The sequence below is a fragment of the Cervus elaphus genome, chromosome 13 (genome assembly GCF_910594005.1).
Source record: "Cervus elaphus chromosome 13, mCerEla1.1, whole genome shotgun sequence".
NCBI lineage: Eukaryota > Metazoa > Chordata > Mammalia > Artiodactyla > Cervidae > Cervus > Cervus elaphus.
This window is the reverse complement of record NC_057827.1, coordinates 33995027-34007858: the sequence shown is the minus strand read 5'-3', so window position 1 is coordinate 34007858 and position 12832 is coordinate 33995027. Positions and strand designations below refer to the sequence as shown.

Below are 12832 nucleotides of genomic sequence, written 5' to 3'. Positions count from 1 at the left end.
CTGACTTCCTTCCGCTGTGCCCAGCTTCCAGTGGGTGCCTGGGAGCCAGGACCGCTACTTACTGCAGTGACGTGGGCGTGGCAGGCAGCACTATCAGAGAATTGCAGGCCTTCTGCTCCAGCCCAGCCTTGGCTTCTGCGGGTGGAACACTGTCAGGGAGGGGAGGCCGCTGCACACCTGCCTGGAGTCCCTTGGCCTCGTTTTGGGTCCTGTGGCTGAGGCGAGCACCATCCCCTTCTCCAGGTAGTCCGTGGGGGTGAGAAACGGCTTTTAACTTCCAAGAGAAATTAAGCTGCTCATTTCTGTTCTTGGAAACCTTGCTTTTCCCCTCTCAGTTAGACCACTGGAGAGCAGAGAACTCAGAGCAGGAAGTCAACAAGCTTGATTCCATATCCAGATGTTATTAACTAGATGAGCCTTAGCCTCTCTGAACTTGTTTCTTCATGAGCAGGACATGGTCATTGCCACTTGCCTGCCACCCCCACGGGGCTCTTGCAGGGATCAGATGGGATGATGACTGAGGGCTTCTAAGACTGTGGATCTCAAACCTGGCTGTTCATGGGCATCATTTGGGAGCATCTAAAAATCCCTGTGTCCAGGCTGCACCCCAGACTAATCGCATCCAAACTTCTCTTGGTGGAACCCAAGTGTCAGTCCTTTTCAGGTTCCTCAGGTGATTCCAGTGTGCAGCCAGAGCTGAGAACCATTGCCCTGCACCACACATTTACCCAGATTCAATAGTCTGAACCAGTGACAGTGGCAGGAAGGGTCTATGTGAGTGGTCAGAGCCTAGATGCATGGAATGGGACTGTGAACTCTGGAACCAGTGAGAACTAAGTTCCAGTTGCTACATCAGGCTGCCTGCCCTTGGGCAGGTGATTTAACTGCGCCTTAGATTCCTCAGCCTTTTAATAGGGATGATATTAACAGTAACTGCCCCACGACCTCCTGAAGCACCTGGCACGCAGTCTCATCACACCATGATGCATTTTGTTCTTTTTCCTTTTATCTAAGCCGAAAAATGTTAGTCACTCAGTCGTGTCTGACCCTGTGACCCCATGGACTGTAGCCCACCAGGCTTCTCTGTCTATGGAATTCTCCAAGCAAGAATACTGGAGTGGGTTGCCATTTCCTTCTCCAGGGGATCTTCCTGATCCAGGGGTTGAACCTGAATCTCCCACATTGAAGGCAGACTCTTTACCGACTGAGCCACCAGGGAAGACCTATCTAAGCTGAAGAGGATGACAAAGATTCTTTCCTTTATGAAACTCTAGCCAGGCTCCTCAGAGCCCTTTTCTCAACTTTGGCCTCAACATTGACCTGTAAAGGCTTGAATAAGTACTAACATAGTTTCTAACTGCTCAAGACTGCCTCCCTAAGATGACACAAACACTGCCCCAGACTGCTTGCCTGAGAAAACTCAAGGCTGCCGAAGATTTTTATTGTTTCTTCCAGCCAGCGCCTGAGGACAGGGCCTCTGTCTTCCAATCTCCATGGGACAATTGAATTCTAACTTCGGTAATGTCAGTTAGCAAAGGCTATTGGCCTAGTTGAATTTACACTTGACCTTTGGTAATTTTTCACTTCTCTGACTCTCCTGAGCACCGCCCCCCTTGCCTCCCTCCCGTCTCCTTCATTTTCACTTTAAAATACCCAGCTATTTCTGTGCAGATTAAAGCAGAGTTCAGTTCATGCTGATATCTTTTCCCTATTGCAATAGTTACTACTCATTAAAATCTCTCTTTACCACTTCAGCTAGCGTCCAGGTTTGTTTCCCTTTGACAAAGGCTTTGAAGATCTAGGACATTTGTTTCCTCAAATTATGCACGGGAGGATTTGAGGCTGTGCATAGACATTTCTTACTCTATCAGTTCTGTTTGTTTTCAGGGTTCACTTTTTCTTCATTGCAACCTTTATGGAAAATGACATTGGTTTTTGAGTCACAGAAAGCAATGTAAAGTTTCCTTTTTATTTTTTTTTTTGTTTAGGTTAAAAATGTAGATAAATATGTAAGGTAAGTAGTACTTGTTAAGTAAGTATATGATAGTGCAGGTGGCACAAGGAGAAAGCAAGAGTTGTGGTACTTGGAAACTAGGGAAATGCCGATCCAATTCCACCCCCGTCACTTTGCAGCTGAGGAGACTTCTCGATGAAGAGGCAAAACTAAAAGGCATAGATTGGGCATTTTCCCTGACTTCCAGTATCAGAGTCCCCTTGTGACCCAGGGTGGGAGGAGAGTCAAAGCAGGCACAGAAGTAGCTTTCGCCAAAGCTGCCTGGAACAGGTTCTCCCTGGAGTCAGCTGAAGTGGGAGAGCCACCCATGAGTGGGGAAAGGGTCTGGAAGGACTTCTGGGGGAGGGTCTGAGCCTTAGACCAGGGAGTGAGCGCTGCCTGGCATAAAGGTGGGAGGGAGGGGGTCCTGCTGAAGGGACAGCAGAATAAAGGCAGAGAGCCCAGTGCTGGCCTGGATGAAGGCCTCTGATTTGGGGGAGAGAAGTGGAGATGGGTGCCGTTGAACCCTGAGTGCCTCGTGGGGCAGTTTGTGAGTTTGTTCCTCTTCTGACAGCTCCTTGGAGCCACTGAAGGTTTCAGAGCAGGAGCAGCCTTCTGGGAGGAATCAGCAGTAGCTGTCACCAGGGGCTGGACATGCAGATTTGAGAGCCCCCTCCACGGGGTTGACAAAGGCTGGCCTAGAGAGAGCGTGTGTAGAGGGAGGGAGATAGTGTGAAGGAGAAGCCTGGGGAACACTTGCCTTTAGGAAGTAGGAGGAAGACCAGCCATCAGGAGATCAGCAAAAGGAGAAACCGGAGCGTGGAGTGGAGCTGAAGCCATGAGTGCCAGAGTGATGAGAGGAGCAGAGGGCCAGTGCCCAGGTGGCACCCAGGCCAGGAACTGTGAAGCTGGTGCTTGGCGTGGGGGTGGGGGGCAGGGGGTCACAGGGTTTCTCCAATGGGAGGATGTTAATTTGTTGGCCCCTAAACTAGCAGGTGTCACTCCAGGCCATTGTTTGACTGTCCCTAGGGACTTCTGCTTGGAGAGGACCTGCCTCTCACTGGGTGTGTGCCTTTGGGCAGATTACCTCTCTCTCAACCTCAATTCCCACCTCTGTAAAATGAGGGTAAGAACACGGACTTCATGGGTTTATTATAAAGAGTCATAGGGACAAGTATGTATAAAGTACTTCATGTGTTCCTGGCAGAGAGCCAGTGCTCTCAAGATGGAATTCCTTGGTTGCACCAAAACAGATGGTCAGTGTGCACGCACTGTGTGCCTAGGTCTGTGCTGGGCACCAGCAGTACAGTGCTGGACGCAGGCCGGGTCTGCCCTGGAGGAGCTCACAGACTGGCCAGGCCTGAGCACCTGAACCTAAGCACTCTGGGGAACCCCCAGCATGGGCCCGTTTTGCCAGCACTCCTAGAGCTTTTCCTAGAACTCATATTGAGATAGGTATCCTCTGCCATCGTGCCTTAACAGACAAAAGCCAAGCTCCTGTCATGTTTGTGTTTGAGGGCATGGTCTCCTGAGAGCCCACTTCCTCCTGGAACTCAGCCTGCACACAGACAGACTGCCCCCAGAGGTCAGGGGTGCCTCCCATCGAGGGGGAGAAAGAACTAAGAAAGTGAGGGAGTGGTCAACCTGCTCTGTATTTATACTTTACAGTGTTCCCACGAGGGCACCCCACCCCCCTTCGTGTGGTCACAGAGCCCAGAGAGGACATGCATCCATGCTTTCACGTGTCAGGACAGTACCTTCTGCCTCCCAGCACTGGGGGAGGAGTGCAAGAAAATCCAAGAAGAGACTCAGAGCCCACACGGACCAGTGGGGAGGTAAACCTCTACGTCCAAGTTGTGACGAGAGCCACGAAGGAGTAGTCTCTTGAGATCTGAGTGATCATGGAGGTCGTGTGTGCGTGTGTGTGTGTGTGTGTGTGTGTGTGTGTGTGCCACGAAGGAGTAGTCTCTTGAGATCTGAGTGATCATGGAGGTCGTGTGTGTGTGTGTGTGTGTGTGTGTGTGGTGTGATGTTCATGTTGAGACCTAGAGGTTGAGAAGCAGACTTCCCTGCGGCGCCAGTGGTGAAGAGTTCCAGGCATAGACAACGGCACAGGTGAAGGCTTCAAGGTGTGTAACAATTTGACCTTTTCAAATAATCAGTGTTTCTGGAACAGAGATGGAGTGGGGTGTGGACCAGTGGACAGGGTTGGATTTTCAAAGTTAAAGCCCCCAAAGGGCTTTAAGTGGTACACTTTAAGAAACTGTTGTATATTTATTCCATCATATTTATTGTTTTTCTTTACTTCAACAAAATTGCTATATTGTAATAAACAGCCTCACTGCATACTTTGTGTTCTATTTTCAGTAATGCCAGATGACAAAACATTTCTTGAGTCATTGTGGCTCCAAGTTTTAATTTGGGGACACTTTGCTCTTCTGAGCAAAATAGCACTTAGATTCAGAAGTGAATCACAGATTTTCTGCATCATACGCAGACATTGCAGTGGGGTCACATAAGAGTTTCTGAAGAAATTACAAATATTTTAATTTCATCATATAGTTAACAGTTTTTAAAAGCAGCTTTATTGAGGTGTAATTGACATACAATGACAGGCATGTAGTAAAGTGTATCATAAGATTTGATATATGTATATATCTATGAAACTATCACCTTAAGGTCTTGAACATTCATCACTGTCCACCGTCATGAGAGCATACACTTAAAAGATGACCTGCCCCACCTTGCACTAGTCAGCTGCTGAGCTGGGTCCAGAAGCCTATTCTGCTGTGTCCTAATTTTCTTTTCAGGAAATAAACCCATTAGCACCCTTGGGTGTGTTGCTCGCTCTGCCATTCTCTAGCTGTGTGACCTTGGACAAGTTACTTTACTTGACTGCCTCAGTTTCTCATCTGTGAAAGATGGTCTGTGAGGCATAGATAAGATTATATATATGATGATACATACACATATATAAATTATCCAAATGAAAAGCCCTTAAGACAGTACTTGGCACAGAATGCAATAAATATTGGCCCTTGCTATTTGATGCAGAGAGCTGTGTAAATGCATTTGCCTAGAAGTATTACACTGGGGAATACAAAAAGCATAGTAGGATGGGAAACTGAAATCACTCTTCTCCAAGGGAATTGAACTGAGACACTCACCAAATGATGATGCTATTGTCGGATGCCCTGTGTGTCTAGTTAATGCCACTCTTACTTAATAGTTTCTTCAGATCTGTGCATGTCCTGGGCTGGTCCCATCTCATGTTAAGTATGGTTCTTAGCAAATTACAGACTCTCCCAGACCAGGAGGAAGGAGCTGGCGTCTCCCTTAGGCACTCAGGCTGTTAGCAATTCCTCTCTCTCTCCCCCCTTCCCTATTACCAGAGGCTGTGGCTGCTGCTCAGAAAAGTCTCCCAGATCTGTCCTCTGGCTTAAGGCAAGCCCTGTCCTCCTTGCCTCGCCCCCTCTAAGCATTCTCCTTCCTTGCCAGCTACTTCTGCAGCAGCCAAATGGTGAAATTCCAGAAGCTCAGTTCTGTTCCAGTCACAGCCCAGCTCTAAAGCGTCTGATGGATCCCTGAACAGGATAATCAAACCCAAATCCTTTCCCTTGGCATTGAAGTTTCTCCATGGTCTTAACCTGGCTCACCCTTCTTGGCTCCAGGTCCCACTCAGAACCCTTATTTGTACTGTCAGAATAGCGCAGTGCTGTTCCCCAGCTCAGGACTTGGGAGAACAAGCCTGGAATTTGTTCAGAAGCAGAGAGACACTGCAGTTCTATTATGACGACGGGGACATAACATTTAAAGAAACATGGACATCTCAGTACCTGGCTTTGAGCTGTTCTCAGAATGGAAACCATCTTTGGAAAAAATAGGAAACGCATTAGAGAGGAGTTTGGGATTTTCTAGGCAGGGCCTTAAAAGACGATGGCAATCACTTGGCATGACACACAGGAAGACTATTTACATCCTGAGGAAGGAGTGTGGAGAAGAGTAAAGGTCAGAGAGTTGGTGAGATGAAGAGTGGCTTGAATGATGGGGGCTGTCAGCACCTCTGTCTCCTCACCTCCTCCTCACCCCACCCATCTTTAGTCTGCTAAACTCACAGACATTTGGGGGGTGGGGTGTGAGTGAGTATACATGCATGCATGTGTGCAAGGGTGTGTGTGTGTGTGTGTGCAGGGTAGATCTGGAAGAAGGGGTTGAGCATATTATACAGGGACCCTTACTTAGGCTCTGGGAAACATAAAATTTTGGGGGAGAGCTCTAGAATGCTACATGCTGTCCAGTTTGGGGGATTTGAGCCTATTTTACCTGCTTCAGTGATCATTTAGTTTCATTTATAATTGTTATTTTTGTCATTACCAAAAAAAAAAAAAACTCTCTAAAAACCTCCTGGGAGAAACACAGAAGAAAAAACAGAATTTTGCTGCAAAAAGAGATCCTTTAGAAATGCTTGCTTGTCAGAAATATATTTTTCTTTTCTGGTTAGCTAACAAGTGGTTTGTGGAAGAGGGCCCTAGAAAACATCAGGCTCTGAACAAAGAAATGAAAATGGCCAGTAACCATCCTTCAGAAGTTCAGCCTCACCACTCATCAAAGAAATGGAACTTTAAACAGCAGCGAGGCATATGTTTGCCAGCAAGGGCCAGGAGAGGCTGAATCTTTGCAGAAACCTCTGGTCGCTGTGCAGTGGAGAGAGAGTGCCATGTCCCTCTGCTCCAGCCCTCCCAGTGGCCAGGTGACAGGTGTCCCGAACTTGGGTCCGCGTCCCACTCCCAGCAGTCACAAGAAGCACATCCCCCTACACACCCAGAGCCAGAGGGCAGAGCTCAGAAAATCCCCGCATTAACCTGAGAGGGACCATCGTAACCCCCCAAAAGGCCAAACTTTTATCATATAAAGAGTTTTGTGTACTTTATTAAAATATACATTATACATAGTAAAATTCACAGTCCACTGATCAGTGACTTTACACATGTGTATACCATGTGACCACCACCGAGATGGAGAGAGAAAACTTTCGTCACCCTAGAAGTTTTCCTCATTACAGTAGTCACGCCTTACCATGGTTTCACTTTCCTCCATTTCAGTTAACCTATGGTCAATGTTTTAATGTCCAAAAAAAAATCCAAAAATAACTCAAAAATTTTAAATTGCATGCCATTTTGAGTAGCATAATGAATTCTCACACCATCCTGTGTATCCCACCTTCTAGTCACTTAGTAACCATGTCTGTTATCAGATCAATTGCCATAGTATCGCAGTGCTTATGTACAGGTAACCCCTATTTTACTTAATGGCCCCAAAGCCCAAGAGTTCAGTTCAGTCGCTCAGTCGTGTCCGACTCTTTGCGACCCCATGAACCGCAGCACGCCAGGCCTCCCTGTCCATCACCAACTCCCGGAATTTACCCAAACTCATGTCCATTGAGTCGGTGATACCATCCAACCATCTCATCCTCTGTCGTCCCCTTCTCCTCCTGCCCCTAATCCCTCCCAGCATCAGGGTCTTTTCCAATGAGTCAGCTCTTCGGAACAGGTGGCCAAAGTATAGTGATACTGACATTAGAGAGAACACCAAAGAGAAGCTGTAAAGTGCCTCCTGAAGGGAAAAGGTAAAGGTCTCAATCAGAAAGAAAAAGTGTATGCTGAGGTTGCTAAGATCTAAGGTAAGAATGAATCTTCTATTAGTGAAATTGTGAAGAAGGAAAAAGAAGTTTGAGCTAGATTTGCTGTCACCCCTCAAACTGCAAGAGTTATGGCTGAGATTTCCCTGGTGGTCCAATGGTTAAGGCCTTGAGCTCCCACTGCAGGGGGCACAGCTTTGATGCCTCTTCTGAGAGTAAGATCCCACATGCATTGGAGCATGGTCAATAAAATAATAAATGTATATATCCTTTTAAAAGAATTATAAAAAAAGAAAAAAAAAGATTTAATGGCCACAGTACATGACAAGTCTTAGTGCAGGTGGGAAAGGTGTGAAATTTGTACAATAAGGAATTTTGAGAGAGAGAGAGAGGACATTCACAAAAGTTTTACTATAGTGTATTGTAGCCATTTCCTTCTCCAGGGGATCTTCCTGACCCAGGGATCACACCCAGGTTTCCTGCACTGCAGGTGGATTCTTTACCGTCTGAACCACTGGGGAAGCCTTAAACATGTTTCCATCCAGTTTCAAACTGGGGACTTTTTGCTTGTGAGACAAATGTGATAACCACTACACTGTGGAAATGCTCACAATAATTGTATTTTATTATTATTGTTATCAATCTCTTAATGTGCCTAGTTTATAAATTAAACTATCACAGTTATATATGCATGGGGAAAAACCTAGTGTATGTGTGGCTCAGCATTGTCTGTGGTCTCAGGCATCCACTGGGGATCTTAGAACGAGCGTACCTACAGATAAGAGGCAGCCACTGGATCCTGAGCTGTCTCCGCAGATTGAGTCAGCTTACTGTTGAACTCCACATCCATGGGGCCATATAGTAAGCATATTTTTTAGTCTGGTTACTTTTGCTCATTGTATATTTCTTTGAGATTTATCCGTGACTATATATGTATCAGTAGTTCATCTGCACTGATGAGAAGTACTCTGTTGTTTGGATAGAACACAATTTGTTTATCCATTATCCTGATGATGGACTTTGGTAGTTTGTCATGAATAAAGCTGCTGTACAAATCTTTGTTTAAACGTATGTTTTAATTTCAGGGCTTCCCAGGTGGCGCTAGTGGTGAAAAACCCGACTGCCAATGCAGGAGACATAGACACAGGTTCAATCCCTGGGTTGCGAAGATTCCCTGGAGGAGGGAATGGCTACAATACACTGTAGTAAAATTTATGTGAATGTCCTCTCTCTTAAAATTCCTTATTGTACAAATTTCATGCCTTTTCCACCTTCTCTAAGCACTCCAGTATTCTTGCCTGGAGAATCCCCATGGACAGAGGAGCTTGGCAGGCTACAGTCCATAGGGTCGCAAAGAGTCAGACATGACTGAAGTGACTTAGCGTGCACACACACACGCACGTGCCTTCATTTCTTATCAGTAAATACCCAGGAGTGGGCTCACTTGGTCATAGCATAGGTGTGTATTTAATTGCTAAACAGTTTTTCCTAGTTACTCCTTTGTGGGGCTTCCCTGTCGTCTCAGCAGTAAAGAATTATGCCTGTGCAGGAGACAAGGGTTCGGTTCCTGGGTTGGGAAGATTCCCTTGGAGAAGGAAACGACAATCCACTCCAGTATTCTCGCCTGGGAAATCCCAAGGACAAAGGAGCCTGGCGTGCTGTACAGTCCATGGGGTTGCAAAGAGTTGGACACGACCGAGTGAGTAAACAACAAGCCCCATTATACATGCCCCCCAGCGAAGTGTATGAGTTCCAGTTGCCTGTATCTTTGTCCGCACTAGGTTTTGTCAATGTTTTTAACTTTAATCCTTTTTGGTAAATGTGTAGTCATACATCATGGTTTTAATCCTCATTTCCCTGAGAACCAAAAATGCTGAGCAACTTTTTCATGTACTTATTGTTTCAAAATTTACTGGGGCGGATCAAAGACCCAGAAAATAATGGAGTGAGATCCCCTGAGGACAAAACACCTCCAAATTGAGGAGTTGATTTTCTTTTCTATCCCTTTTGCTTCTATGCACTGATGCCAGGAGCCAAGGAAGAATTGAAGGCAATTCTTGGCAGCCATGGTAGGGGTGGCTCTGAGTGGCTGTTGACACTAGCCTGCCTGGCTATGAAGTAGTCAGCATATTTATTTCTCCCTGCTTCTTTGCTCCCTGGAGCATCTTGAAAAACCTCGTTCTCAAGGCTGGGCCCCCCCTCATCCTTCCTATAGCCTTCCTGTTAAGTGGGACAACATTACTGATTCCTGGCTAATGGAAAGTGAAGGGAAGGTACAGACACAACTTTAGGCCCACAGAATCCTCCTGCGTAATCCTCCACTCTCTCTCTCTCTGTCTGCAGGCTGCTTATTGACTGCTGACCTCAGAAGCCACATGTGGAATGGTGGAACCACCTTAGGCCTGGGCATCTATACAGCTGTGTGAAGCAGAGTGCCCCCCCACACACACACATACCCATACCCCTCAGTAACAGCCATTTGGGGCTTTATATGTGCAATAAATAAATCTATGCTATGTAAGACTGTTGCAATTTGGGGATTTTCCTAATACAGCAGCTAACTATATCCTGATAGAGACCACCAGAGCCAATTTCTGTTGCCTGCCATCAAAAACTCTGACTGATAAAACATATCTGGCCAGGAACTTCAGAGAGCCCATTGGATTAGCAAAAGTCATGACCTTAGGCTCTAGAGTCACAACCCTAGGCTCTAGAGTCTTCCCTGAGCTACACTGCCCCCATCCCAGCAGTTCCTTCGGCTGTCCCTCATGTGTTGAGATCCTTCCCTGGCTCCCCAGGACCCTTCCTCAGAGTCCTGTTTGTCAACAGCCACTCAGAGCAGGGCCCAGAGCTGAACACATCAGGCTGGACCTCCTGGCACGTGTGGTTAGCTCATCTCTGAGGCACTGGGAAGTCCACAAACGCAGGCCCCAGGAGACTGGCCTGTGCCCCTCCCTCTGCTCGGATCCCTGTCCAAGCCCCAGCCTCCCAGGTCCTCATGGGCAGGCCCCTGGGTGGAAGGACCCCAGGACACTGTCTCTGCACCACCCGTAAAGGAGGGCTCTGCTCTCCAATGGCTCCCTGTCCATTTTACCTATGCTTTGTTTAGTTTGGGTCAGCAAAGTGTCTGAGTGGTCAGATAGACATCTTCTTTGGCCTGGTCCCAGCAGGACACCCAGCTAACCCAGGGACTTATGGGGTACAGGGAAACCAGATACGCCCAGGGGCTGGGTACTGTGTTTTTTTTGGCTGTACCATAGGGCATGTGGAATTTCAGTTCCCCAACCAGGGATCGAGCTCATGTCCCATGCAGTGGAAGCATGTTCCTAACCACTGGACCACCAGGGACGTCCCTGGGCACTTTTTACTTAACCTTCATACCTGCCCAGAAGAGAGGGCGCGCTCACTTTATTTCACCAGTGAGGAAACTGAGACTCAGAGAGGTTCCGTAGCTTGTCCAAGCTCACACACAACTAAGATAGGAGCATTGCCAGAACTCTGCTGCTGCTGCTGCTGCTAAGTTGCTTCAGTCGTGTCCGACTCTGTGAGACCCCATAGACGACAGCCCACCAGGCTCCCCCATCCCTGGGATTCTCCAGGCAAGAACACTGGAATGGGTTGCCATTTCCTTCTCCAATGCGTGAAAGTGAAAAGTGAAAGTGAAGTCGCTCAGTCATGTCTGACTCTTCACGACCCCATGGACTTCAGCCTACCAGGCTCCTCCATCCATGGGATTTTCCAGGCAAGAGTACTGGAGTGGGGTGCCATTGCCCGGACTAAATGATCCCAAAGCCCACCATGTTCTTTCCAGGCCACCTCATACCTGCTTCTGTGGCCAAAGTCAGATATCTGGGCCCTAAGTAACAGAGCCAGATCTTCACATGACCACTGTAACAAGGGAACAGAAAAACAGCTCCAGCTCCAACCAAATCTTAGATTCTTTTCTTTCTTTTTTTTTAATGAAGAGTCAGGTTAACCATAGTTCAAGCATTTTGCTGAGTTTCTGAAAAGATTGTATAATTCACATACATTCCTAATTTTGGAATAAGGAACCAAGACCTGAAAAGAGGCCATAGCTTGCAGGGACACACACCATCTTCGTTCAGGAAGGAAAAGTCTAGGACATGAGCCTTGTAATTCCCTGCCACCAAAATACCCTAATTACTACAGTATGCTCATTAATAATTCAAAAAACAAACTTCTCATTGCGATATAACACATCCATCCTGCTGTTGCTATTTAGTTGCTCAGTCATGTCCAACTCTGCAAACCCACGGACTGCAGCCCACCAGGCTCCTCTGTCCATGGGATTTCCCAGGCAAGAATACTGGAGTGGGTTGCCATTTCCTCCTCCAGAGGATCTTCCCAACCCAGGGATTGAACTTCCATCTCCTGCTTGGCAAGCAGGTTCTTTACCACTGTGAGGACCTGGGACACCCCATAATATACCGATAGAAAATACAAAAGTCACAAGTGTGCAATCCAGTGAATTATCATAAAGTGAGCACTTGTGTCTTACCCCTGTCTAGAATTGGAACATTGCCAGCTCTCCAGAAGCACGCTGTGGTGCCTCTCATTCGCTATGCCCTCCCACTCCCCCCACCCCCAGGGGAACGAACCACTACTCAGACTTCTAAAACAGATCCCTTTTCCCTCTTTGTAAACCCTGTATCAACAGAGTCAGGTAATAGGTATTCTTCTGTGCCTTGCTTCTTTTGCTCAATATTGAGTTGGTGAGAATTACCAGTGTTGCTGGGTTTAACAGTAGTTTATTCATTCTCACTGGCATCCAGTGTGTGGTCCATTCTACTATAGTAGCCATCTGCTCTACTGTTGATGGACATTTAGGGGGCGCCAGAGGTCGTTGCAGTGCTGCCATGAGCATTCTGGTGTATGCTTTGGTGCATGTATGTTCATACTTGTGTTAGGTACACCCCTAGGAGTGAAATTGCTAGTGAGCTGGGGGTGGCTTGCTCCTCTTGCCTCCCCACTGCACACACACCACACCCCCCACACACACCATAGAGACTCCTACTTGTTGCTTTGAGAAACCCCCTGTGGGCCCTACCCACACACATCCCCTGTTGCTCTTGAGACCCTCGGGCTGCACTGTGGAGACTGGGGCACAAATTTGCTGCAATGCAGCCATAACTCTTCTACCTCTCACACCTCTGTTCCTAGAATTCTCATACCCCCACCCC

The 12832-nt window shown here is 47.2% G+C and overlaps 1 long non-coding RNA gene across 1 annotated transcript; it reads left to right on the top strand.

Moving 5' to 3' along the window:
• Window positions 1-9275: 9275 nt before the first annotated feature.
• Window positions 9276-10152, top strand: LOC122706483. Its single transcript, XR_006344399.1, has 2 exons — window positions 9276-9330; window positions 9975-10152. It is a non-coding gene; the product is annotated as an uncharacterized LOC122706483 (long non-coding RNA).
• Window positions 10153-12832: the final 2680 nt, after the last annotated feature.